We start from the raw sequence: 12128 nt of genomic DNA, 5'->3' as shown, positions 1-12128 counted from the left end.
CACTTTCTCAAATACACGGTGAACATTGGTTTAATGGAAATAAACTTTTTTCACGCACAATGTTCGTATACATAAAAAATATTTGTATATACAGGATTTTTTTTAAAAATGAAGTATAATTTTTTATGTTTGTTGTACATTTTCCGTACACAACATGAACATTTTTATACATGTTATCATTTTAAAATGCAGATTGCACATCTTTTGTATACATAAGAAAAAAATCTATATACTTTAAACAATTTTCAAATCCATGTTTAACATTTTTTTAGATATATATTTTGATGTCTACTTTTTTCATACACATTTTATGTTTTTGTATACATAAGAAACATTTTTCTTTTACACGTTTAACATTTTGCATGTACATGATTAATATTTTCTTCAAATATGTGTTATGATGTCTACATTCTTTTTACATACTATACATTTTTGTATACATATGAAAAAAATTATACATGTTAAACATTTTTAATACATGAGCCACTTTTTTTTAAATAAATGTCTTCAAACATTTTTTGACACACGTGGACATTATTTTAATGTATCTACATATTTTAAAATTAAGCTAACAATTTCTTTACACAGCATTTAACATTTTTCATATTCATAGTTTTTTTCAAGTATTTTTAAGTGCTCGAATTTATGTTTTTAGAACGTTTTCGAAAATATGAACAAATGTAAGAAACAAAAAAAAACAGAGTGAAAAAAATGTACGGATATGCCAGGGGTCGCTACATATAGTCATGCCCTTAGAGCTTCTGCAATAAGGATGGCCGGCATAACCAATCCAGCATGCCTTGACGCTCTTGCCTGTCGGGAGGCTCTAGCCGTATCTACGGACCTGGCATTATCGCATGAATTGATTGCTTTGGATTACCAAAGGGTAGTCAATGACATTCACGGGGACACATAAGAGCATGGTTAATAGCTCAGCCGGCTGCTGGCTTTAAACCATCTCCACGTCACCTATAAAGCCTTCACGCACAATAGACAGGCTTTTAGGCTGGCTGTAAGACTGGCCCTAATAATTACTTAGACATTTAATACTGCATGTGTATATCACCTGTTGTGATCCAATATAAACAACAACTTTGTGGCCATTTCAATCAGCCTCCTAGTGTCAAGTAGGAGTATACTAGATGATCAACTCATACCACATCTAAATTGGAAGTTTCAGATGAACATGCAGCCATGACAGAGGAAAGGACAATGCAGCCTAAAAGAGCAGAGTTGAGATAAGTAGGGGCACTAGTGTAGCTACAAGCATCAGATATATAGAGCATGTCATATATGGAGCCATATATGATACAGATTCAGCCTAAAAGAGCATGGCATATATGGAGCCATATATGATAGAAATTCAGCCTAAAAAAGCATGGCATATATGGAGCCATATATGAAACAAAGCACAGCAGCTTCACATCATACAGATTACAGAGCATGTCACATATGGAGCCATATATGATACAAATTCAGGGTTAAAAAAATGTCATATATGGAGCATATATGATACAAAGCACAGCAGCTCCACACCGTACAGAGAAAAGACGCCTCAAAAGCATCTGATTTTTCAGAGTTGAGATAAGTAGGGACACGAGTGTAGCTACAAGCATCAGATTCTGATTAACTATGTTAACCTAGATGCATACCATGCTTGCGGATCGGAGTCGTCAATATTCTCAGTCGTGTAGCCAAGCAGATGTAGCAGGCGGCGCCCAGCAACGGCCTTGACCCGAAGTACCTGCTACACTCGTTGCTGCAGCCTCGTGAGCAAACATGTCCCGTGCAAAGGAGGCCGCCAGCGGGATGAGGCCGTCGCAGGACGGGCTGCGGCGCCGGCGGGATGAGACGAGGCGTCGCCGGTGAGACGGGTTGAGGCGCCGGCTGGACAAGATGTGGCGTCGACGCCCACCTGCTTGCTTGATTTGACGCCGCCGGTGGTTTAGGGTTGGGGATGGGCTGATTTATGGGTGATTTGGAGGCTTTGAGGCTTCGATTTGTGGCGTGCAGGAAGCGATTTGGGGCTAGGCATGGGAAGAATTGGCGCGCAGGGAGAGGAAGAAGCGCGGGAGGCGCACCGGATCGGAATCGCCAGCTCTGGCGCCCGCCTCAGGCTGCAAGCGGGCGGCTGTTCTTTGGTTTTGGCGTTGTAGCCGGGCGACTGACGGAGCGCCTGCTCCCTTCTCTTTCCTCCCTTCTCTTCCCTCCAGGTAGGATTTTTCTGACGTGGAGTGGCTTGCAGCCGGCTGACTAGACTCTATTGTACTTGCTCTCATGCGAGCACAGTGAAGGAGATCATGACACGGCGGAACAATTCGACAAGCGTTCCTTCATCTAGGCACATAGTCTCGCTAGACTGGATTTTGGTCGCCATATTGGGCTGCTCACACCTAAAGACGTTCATTGTATCCCTATGTTTACTGATTAATAAAAGTGTGTTTAGACTAAAAAAACATACAGTCGAGCCCACTTTGTCCCGCTAGCAGAAGGTAGTCAGCCGAAAAGAAGTGTCATCACCGTAGAAGAAGACAGGACATACAGTTTTCTTTTTTGAGGGGTGACAGGACATACAGCTGAAACAGATGCCGAAGTTCAACAACGGAATGAATGAGTAATCAGCCCGGCCCACCACCACAATCAGGACACTTCCATACTGATGAGAAATTCCTTCCCTGGAGCTCAGAAACCCTCCAAGCTTCTGAAGAAAATCGTAACTGTGCAACCGCGCGGCCAATATGCTCGTTAGAGTACACTTTCGTTCACACGCTGCTGGAGCTGCTCACCTCCGTGTCGTCGTCGAACAAGGTCTTTGACACGGACCCGATCGACATCATCTCGTCAGACCCCGACCCGGCCTGCTCCGGCTGCTGCTTCTTCGCGACCGTCATGGGCGTCTCGCAGACCATGTCGGTGCACGCCGCACGCCGCTTCCTCCGCTTCGAATGCTGCCTGGACCGAGGCACCGCAACCGCCAGGGGAGGCTCCTTCCCGGGGTGCTTGAGCGCCCACACGCGGCGCAGGTCCGGCACCCAGCTGGTGAAGGAGGAGAGCCTGCGCTCCCTGTTCCGCCGCTCACTCGCTCGCGCCAGCTGCTCCTCGTGCCTGTCCTGGTGTCTGCTCCTCGTGTGAAGCGTGGGAGCGCTTGAGCTGCTGGCGCAGTTCCTCTGGCTGCTCCGGCTCTTGTTGCCCTTGCCCTCATCCTGGTTGCTGCTGCTAGGTAGAGAGTCTGAACATGGCAAGTCATCTTCGTCAAACAGATCAAACTCCATCTCTGTGTATATCTTCTTGATCACATCCTCCATAGAGTCCATGTACCTACACAATTTTCAGCAGTCTCATTATAAATTTGAACTGCCTGTAAGTTACTGAGCAGCAAATTATACATTTAACTCGGTGTCACTGTAGATGTAAGTTATTGAGCAGTCAAATTATAAATTTGAACTACCTGTAAGTTATTGAGCGGCCAAAAATTGGACAGGAATCCAGAGTTCACTTTTGTTACAAAATGGCTCCAAGAGATCTAGTATGCACTGCTGTTCGGCAGGATAGTATTCTAAATTCAGCATATAAAATTACCATTATAACTTTCAGTTTCTTCTTAAGGAATAAGCAACAAAGATACATGACTCAACAATGAGAACAAATAAAGGCTAAAACAACGCATGTGTCATATACTCATATTTATGACCATTCAACACAAAATATCATCTCGTTTCAATTGTCATTAGAAGTTACAACAATGTGCTCTACAATGTCAGCAATGCTTTCATGCTCCTCAAAGGATCAAGGAAAATGAGCACCACTTCTTTTTCTTTTCTTTTTTTGAGGGGAATGAGCACCACTTCTTTGTGATGCTCCTATCTCACAATTCTTTTCACATGATTGGAACTAAAGCATGAGAGCAGTTATAGGTTATAATAGCACACAGCAAATCCCTAGCAGTAAAATGGGTTGTAGCCTGCAGTTTAGCAGTAGTAGAAGAGATAAGTATCTCAAGTTAAGATTTCCATCAATATGTAGCGATAAAAGTGATCAAACCAAAGATTGTATTGAAGCACAAGGTTTTCATCTGGCAACGGAAGCAGTACCGAGCATGCATATATTTTGTTATCAAAAGGTATTGTGTTTACTTATAATGATGCATGCAATACTGGTTTTTCTAACCAAATGCATGATCAATTTGTTTGTATGTTCCTTGTACAATTTTCTTGAAGTAACCTAGCATGGTTCTGTTGGCTCAGGTAGCAAGAAATGCAATCATCACTGTACCTTACAAAACTACTTATGCTTCAACGCTAAACATTCACAAGCATCAACAGAGCTAATAGTTCAACAAATAAAGCCCTGTGATGGTTACAATGCATTCAAAACACAGGCCAATGCTAAACATTCACAAGCATCAACAGAGCCAATAGCTCAACAAATAAAGCCCTATAATGGTTTTTTTTTTTGAAAAGGGGGGATCCCCGGCCTCTGCATCAGCACGATGCATACGGCCATCTTATTAAAAATAAAACATCCACAAGGTCTCGAAGTCTCAGTAGTAGCAAACTAAAAAAAAAAACGACAAGGCTCACACAGAGCCCAAAGGCTAGATACATAAGCTAGCCCAACAAAGGATAAACCACAACCGGTTGGCTGAACAAAAGACAGGTAAACTAATTGCCTATCCTATTACATGACCGCCATCCAAACCGGCTGAAGATATCCCGTGCTACCGTCTCCCATCGGATAGCACCAGTAACCAAACGCTCCCTGGCCTCCGTCGGAGTGAGTAGCGACCAGGAACGGATAAGTGCCGTGGCTCTGAAGATAACCTGCAAAACATGAGTGTTTGTTGTTCTGTTAAAAACAAGATCATTTCTGCAATTCCAAAGCGCCCACACTAAGGCGCACACCCCCACGCGAATATGCTTAGCTAACCCGGGCTCTACCCTGTTAAGCCAAGCTCCAAACATCATGTTCACCGAAATTGGTGGAGTAATATTGAAAGCCACATGAACAGTTGTCCAAAGAATTCTAGCTAGTGGGCAATCAAAGAATAGATGCTTAATGGTTTCACCCTGATCACAGAAACTACACCTAGTAGGACCTGTCCAATTGCGCTTTGTTAAATTATCCTTTGTTAAGATAACTTGTTTATGGAGAAACCACATAAACACCTTAATCTTCAAAGGAACTTTAACATCCCACACATGCTTGGAGGTCGGGATCGAGCTGGAATTAATAACAGCAACGTACATTGATTTAACAGTGAATTCCCCGGACCTAGTGAGGTTCCAGCGCAGTTTATCAGGTTGTTGTGAAAGCTGGACCTGCATGAGTCTCCCAACTAGATGCAGCCACTGTTCCCAACGATTGCCCACTAACGATCTTCTAAAATGAATATTAAGTGGAATGGAACGAAAAACTGTTGTAACCATAGCATCGCGCCTTTGTACAACACGATACAACGCCGGATACTGGATTGCAAGGGGCGTATCACCGAGCCAACAATCCTCCCAGAATCTCGTGCTGGCACCGTTTCCAACAACATGCTTTGCCCTCTGAAAGAATGAAAGCTTAACTTTCATTAGCCCTTTCCAAAAGGGTGAATCAGTCGGTCTACCCGTGACCTGAGACAAAGTTTTGGTTTGAAGATACTTATTACGAAGGATTTGTGCCCAAGTGGCTTCAGTTCCTGAAGATAACTTCCATAACCACTTGCTAAGAAGGCATCGGTTCTTGACCTCGAGATTTTCAATCCCCATACCCCCTTGGTCTTTAGGCCTACAAATGATATCCCACTTCGCTAACCGGTATTTTCTTTTTAGCTCATCTCCCTGCCAAAAGAAACGCGATCGATAGAAGTCCAGTCTTTTCCTTATCCCAACCGGTACTTCAAAGAAAGACAGAAGGAACATGGGCATGCTCGTCAGCACCGAATTAATAAGAATTAACCGGCCTCCATATGACATGAGCTTACCCTTCCAACAGCTTAGCTTTTTCTCAAATCGATCTTCAATACACTTCCATTCATTGTTCGTAAGCCTACGGTGATGTATAGGAATTCCTAGGTATGTGAATGGCAGCTCCCCCAAACCACACCCAAACAGTTGTTTATAGGATTCTTGTTCCTCTTTGGCTCTACCAAAGCAGAATAACTCGCTTTTATGGAAGTTAATTTTGAGCCCACTCAATTGCTCAAACAAACAAAGCAACAGCTTCATATTTCTCGCTTTTACCAAGTCATGCTCCATGAAGATAATAGTATCATCAGCGTACTGCAGGATGGAGATACCTCCATCAACTAAATGAGGCACCAAGCCTCCAACTTGGCCTGCCTCCTTGGCCCTACCTAACAGAACAGCCAACATATCCACAACTATGTTGAACAGAATAGGGGACATCGGATCTCCTTGCCGCAAGCCCTTGTGTGTCTGGAAATAATGACCAATGTCGTCATTCACTTTAATACCAACACTACCCTTCTGCGTGAACGATTCAATCTGGCTCCTCCAGCCCTCGTCGAACCCTTTCATACGCAAAGCTTGTTGCAGGAAAGGCCACTTAACTTTGTCGTACGCTTTCTCAAAGTCCACTTTAAAAATGACTCCATCGAGTTTCTTTGAGTGGATTTCATGGAGCGTTTCATGCAAAACCACCACCCCTTCTAGGATGTTTCTATCTGGCATGAAAGCAGTCTGGGATTGCTGCACCACAGAATGCGCAATCTGTGTGAGTCTATTCGTCCCAACCTTGGTAAAATTTTGAAACTAACATTCAAAAGACAAATAGGCCGGAACTGCTCAATCCTCAGAGCATCTGTCTTCTTTGGTAGCAAGGTTATGGTTCCAAAATTCAGGTGAAATAGATGAAGCCGTCCAGCAAAAAGGTCATGAAACATGGGTAAAAGATCCCCCTTGATAATATGCCAACATTTTTTATAAAACTCCGCCGGAAACCCATCCGGCCCAGGAGCCTTATTGTTCTCCATCTGGGTAATGGCATCGAAAACTTCCTTTTCCGTAAACGGTGCAATCAAGGTAGCATTATCAGAAGCAGTTAGTTGAGGCATATCCTCAGTCCTGGACTCATCGAGGGACACCGCGCTATCCTCCGGCGGTCCAAATAACTGCTTATAATAATCGGTGATGTAGATCTTCAGATTATCGTGACCCACAATTGTGCCTTCATCTTGCTCTAGCTGAAAAATTCTTTTCTTTCTATGTTTGCCATTTGCAATAAGATGAAAGAATTGAGTGTTCGCATCCCCTTGGATTACTTTGCGAACCTTTGCTCTGAGCGCCCACTTCAGCTCTTCTTCACGGAGAAGTTCCTTCAACCTCTTCTCCGCATCAAGCTTACAAGACAATTCAGCAGACTGCAGAATTGTAGATTCAGCTTTAACATCTAAGGATCGTATAAGATGTAGGAGTCTATCCTTTTCAATCTTATAAACTCCACTTAGGTGTTTGGCCCATCCCCGTAGAAAGCTCCTCAAATGCCTGATCTTATTCTGCCATCGCTCGACGGACGATCTTCCCCCAGTATCCGTAGCCCACTCCCTAGCTACAAGATCCAGGAAACCTTCTCGTTCAAACCACGCCGTTTCGAAAGAGAAGGTATTTTTGTTTCCCACGTGCCTTGGTTCACCGGAGTCGACGAACAAAGGCGTGTGGTCCGAAATCCCTCGCGTGAGAGCCTGAACCGTGACGAGAGGGAATTTCTGCTCCCATTCGGCACTTGCTAGCACCCGATCCAACTTCTCATATGTTGGATTGGGTAAAGAGTTAGCCCAGGTGAATTGGCGACCAGAAAGCTCGATCTCTCTCAGATCCAAGCTCTCAATGATGGTATTAAACATAAAAGACCATCGGCCGTCAAAGTGATCATTATTCTTCTCCTCCCTCCTCCTAATGATGTTGAAGTCCCCCCCAACCAAAATGGGAAGTTGTTCAGATCCGCAAATACGAACCAAGTCTGCCAAAAACTCCGGTTTAAGCTCAGGTTGTGCGGCCCCATAGACCGCCACCAGAACCCAGTTAAACCCATCAACTTTAGACCTGACTCGAAATTTGACCGCGAAGTCACCCATAACAACGCTCCGGACTTCCAGTGAGTCACATCTCACACCAAGCAAGATGCCACCGGACCTCCCTCTTGGAGGAAGACAATGCCAGTCGAACTCCACTCCTCCCGACAACGTGTTAAGAAACTGTGGTGCAAAATTATCCCTACCAGTTTCAGAGAGCGCAATGAAGTCCAAACTGTGCTCTAAAGATGCCTCCGCTAGAAACCTACGTTTAGCCAAGTCCTTAAGACCTCTGCTATTCCAGAAGATTCCTTTCATAGCTCATCATGGAATTTTTTAGCAGTACGAATCCTAGCACTCCTACGTACCGCGGATGCGGGATACACCTTCCGCTTCCACTTACGTTTAGGAGTGTTATTTCCCGCAACCCGGTCCTCATAACCAGGCTCCGGTTGTGCAGTTACTACTTCATCCACACCGACTTCCTCTTCATCAGACTCCGCAGACGGAGGAACAAGATCCGCACAGAAATTGTCAAGCACCCGTACCCCCAATGCATCAATTTCCGCATCATTCATAGGTCTTACAGCCGCCAGGTTTCTAATGGTTTCTAAGGCTCGTTCCGCTTCCAAGTCTAAGAGATCATTAATAGAATTTGAAATTTCAGAATTATCATTCCCAAGCGATACCCCTACTTGGTTGGCATTATTAATAATCTCGTCCTTAGAAAAGTGCAAAATGGAATTAGATAAATTAACTGACATACCAGTAGTGGCCTCCACATCCCGGAGCTTGGCCGCCCGCATAGCGCACCGCTGCTGAATGTCATCCACCTCCGGTAGGTCCTGGATACGTGAGCTCATCCGTCTCCCCTGAGAAGCCGGGTCCGGGATCCCCCCGAACGCAATTACCTCCTCCCGAGTAATGGCAGTCGGAGGGGACCGGATGGGGGGAGACCTCCGAAGGTCGGGGGAGAAGCCAGAAGGGAGATGCGCCAGAGCCGCCTGCCCTAGTCCCTCCCCCCCAGCTCTCACTCCTGCAGACGAGAGCACTGCCGTCTCGGCCGCCGCCGAGACAAGAGGATCCAGGGCCACCCGCCCCAGCCCACTGGCCATCGCCTCCGGCTGGCTCGCCACCCGCAGAGCTCCCGAGAGGCAATCATCCAGGGCCACCCGCCCCAGAGATGGATCACCAACACCGACCCCAGGCGCCACAGGGGTCGACACCTGTGACAAGGTAGGAGGAGAGGTAGTCGTGGCCGCCTGCCCCGACACCCCTCCCCTCGGAGAAAGAGCCAAGCCGAGCTCCTGCCGGCCGCTCGATGGCACCGACGGCCCTGGGAGCACCGGCGACCCCTGAGACTCCACCGCGCGCCCAACCATCGCTCGAGCGCCATCCATACGCCGAAGAGCCGGTCCAAAGTCCAAGACCGGGAGCGAATGCTCAACAGCCTCATCAGAGTCAACCCGATCACTCCACAGGCGAGGAGGGGCTGACGACGACTGAAAGGACCCAAACCGCAAAGAGTTATGAGGCGTGGATGAAGTGTGAGACGGCTCCACTCCGGCTCCGTTCCCAGGCTCCTGAGCTATAGGTCCCGAACCGTTGGACTCCTGTCCAGCCTCCTCAGTCGGTCCCCCAGATCTAGCAGCATCCCCTCCCCCTTCGTGCATGTCCACATCAGTACCCACGGCCACCACAGCAAACAGTTCCGCATCCTCAAACTCTATGTCAAGGGGAAATACCTCTCCCCTATATGTCCAATTGACGACATCCGGAACATACTCTATGTCCAAAATACTGACTCGCAGTCTGGCCACCCCCTGTGCTCGAGTGAACGCCATGTCAACCTTCTCCGTCTTACCAACCAACCTCCCCAAACTAGCCACCACACGAACATCAGCCATAGCCTCAGAAGGCGCTCCAGAAAAACGCAGCCACAGCTGAGTAAGCGGCTTCCCCTTAGGCTCAACTTTCTTCCATTCATGAAACTCTAAAATACCAGTAGAGCCTGGCACCTTACACATCCCAAAGCTCAGCAATCGCTGCAAGTCCTCAACTGAAGGGAACTCAACTCTGAACACTCTCTCCTCAATAGAAACAAGGTCCCACTGAAAATCACCCGGAGCCAGCTGCTGCAGTCTCTGCACAATCTGAGCCTGTGAGACATCTCCCTGGGTGACCTTCACTAAACCAGTAGTGAGACTCTGAGCATCAACTGGAATCTCCCTCGCAGCTGTTGACTCAAAAAACATAAGCTCAGCACAGTACACGCCGTAGACTGTAAGAGCTGGAGTCTGCTCCCTCAAAAAAGGACACTCTCCCGACGCATGAGCCGGCTTGCCACAGGAGTCACAAAGTTGGGCCACACATTCCGCAATGAAATGACCTTTCTCACCGCACCGGTAACAGAGCATCCTCTCTTTTTTACGAGCATACTTGGATGCCCGCTCTACCTCAGCCCGGTCAGCCGCCTCGGTGTCTTTTGCAGTCCCAGGAACATCAACAACAGCAAGAGCATTAACCACCTCCATAGCCTGGGATGGTAACTCCGGGGCAACATGGTCCGTATCCATTACCGCATCGGCAGTGTCAGCCACCCTGGGTGGAGGCGGCCGGCGAAACCTCCCTCGGCCTCCACCACGGCCACGGTATCCGCGAAACCCTCCTCTCTGTCTGTGATCCGGGCCTGACGCCCCCTCAACAAAGCCTCCAGCTGGGCCTAGAAACGGTCTCTCAGCCGACCCGTCGCTCTGCCATGCAAACCCACGGCCTCCTCCCGTGGAAGAAGAACCTCGATGTTGACCGACACCATATGCGTCATAACCGTCATCACCCCACTTGCCTCGTGGAGGAGCAATTTTACCCCCACTATTGTTAACCTGCCCGCCCTGAGCCTGAGTCTGCCCAATCCTGTTTTGCGCATGCGGAACGGCCAGATGATGCGGTGACGCCCGCTGCTGACCACCATGATGCACACTCCCAGACTCGGTTGATCCTCCCGCCCGGCCGGCCGCATCTATCCCCGGCGCCGCGGGTCCGGTCCCGGTCGAACCCACCGCAGCAGTCACCGATGAAGTGGCCACCGGAAGGGGGGGCCGATGCTCACCCCGGTGAACCGGCGCCACAGGCCTTAGTCCGCCCCGACCCGCCGTCGTCGGCAACGTCGCCGAGACCCGGGCTCCCTGGGTCGAGGGGACTTGGTTGCCTCCCGGCTGCCGTAAAGGAGGAGGCGGAGCACTGCGGTTGTGCTGCGGCGGGGGCGCACCACCACGCCCAGCAGCGCCCCCGACCGGCGCAGGCGGCCGAAGCCCGATCGGAGGGGCTTCACGGCCAGACCCCTGAACCGGCGGAGCAGCTCCTCCCCGACCTGCCACGCCGCTTGCCGCGGGCGGAGGCGCATTCCCCCGGCCAGCCATCGCGTGCAGCTGTCACACCCTAGCTAGTCATGCATTAGAGTGTTGCATCATGTTTACTCTTTCATCAGAAACTTGAAATGGGGATGACAGAACCCCCAGTCCCCTCTGAAACCAACTAGGGTTACTAAAATAATTTTTCAATGAACCTGAAATGCCCTTCTAAAATGCCCATCATTTTTGTCTTGGTTCAGAACCTCTGCCAAAAGTGGTGCACATTTTCCTAGGCCATCCTAGGGTTTTTGAATTAAATCATAAATATTTGAATTTGGGCATTTAAAATAATATAAAATATTTAAATGCTCAAATATCTCCAAACTAAAATGTTTCATGTTGGAAATAATCCAACTATGGGCCAGGAATAGTTTGGTGATTTTTGAAGTTGCCTAGGTATTTTATTAAATTCAACAAAGTTGCAGATATATATTAAATAAATCAGAAAACAGAAAAAAAAGGGGAAAACTTACCTGGCGCCACCGCAGGCCCACCAGCCAGCCCACCTGGCCGGCCCAGCCCGGCCACCGCTCCAGCGAGCTGCTTGGCTTGCCAGGCAGGCAGCCAAGGTGCTCGGCGGCGGCACCGCAGCTCGCCACGCAGCTGCACGCCGCCCGGCCTCCCCCTCTCGCCGCCCTGATGGCCTGGACGAGCTCCACGTCGCGCCCCGACCCTCCTGGACACCTCCATTCACCCCCAGT

At 48.2% G+C, this 12128-nt stretch overlaps 1 pseudogene; it reads right to left on the bottom strand.

Annotated features, from left to right (window-relative positions):
- Positions 1-1353: 1353 nt before the first annotated feature.
- Positions 1354-12128, bottom strand: part of LOC123148526 (uncharacterized) — a 33648-nt pseudogene continuing 22873 nt past the window's right edge.

The sequence above is a fragment of the Triticum aestivum genome, chromosome 7A (genome assembly GCF_018294505.1).
Source record: "Triticum aestivum cultivar Chinese Spring chromosome 7A, IWGSC CS RefSeq v2.1, whole genome shotgun sequence".
In the NCBI taxonomy this organism is placed as follows: domain Eukaryota; kingdom Viridiplantae; phylum Streptophyta; class Magnoliopsida; order Poales; family Poaceae; genus Triticum; species Triticum aestivum.
This window is presented reverse-complemented; position numbering and strand designations above follow the sequence as displayed.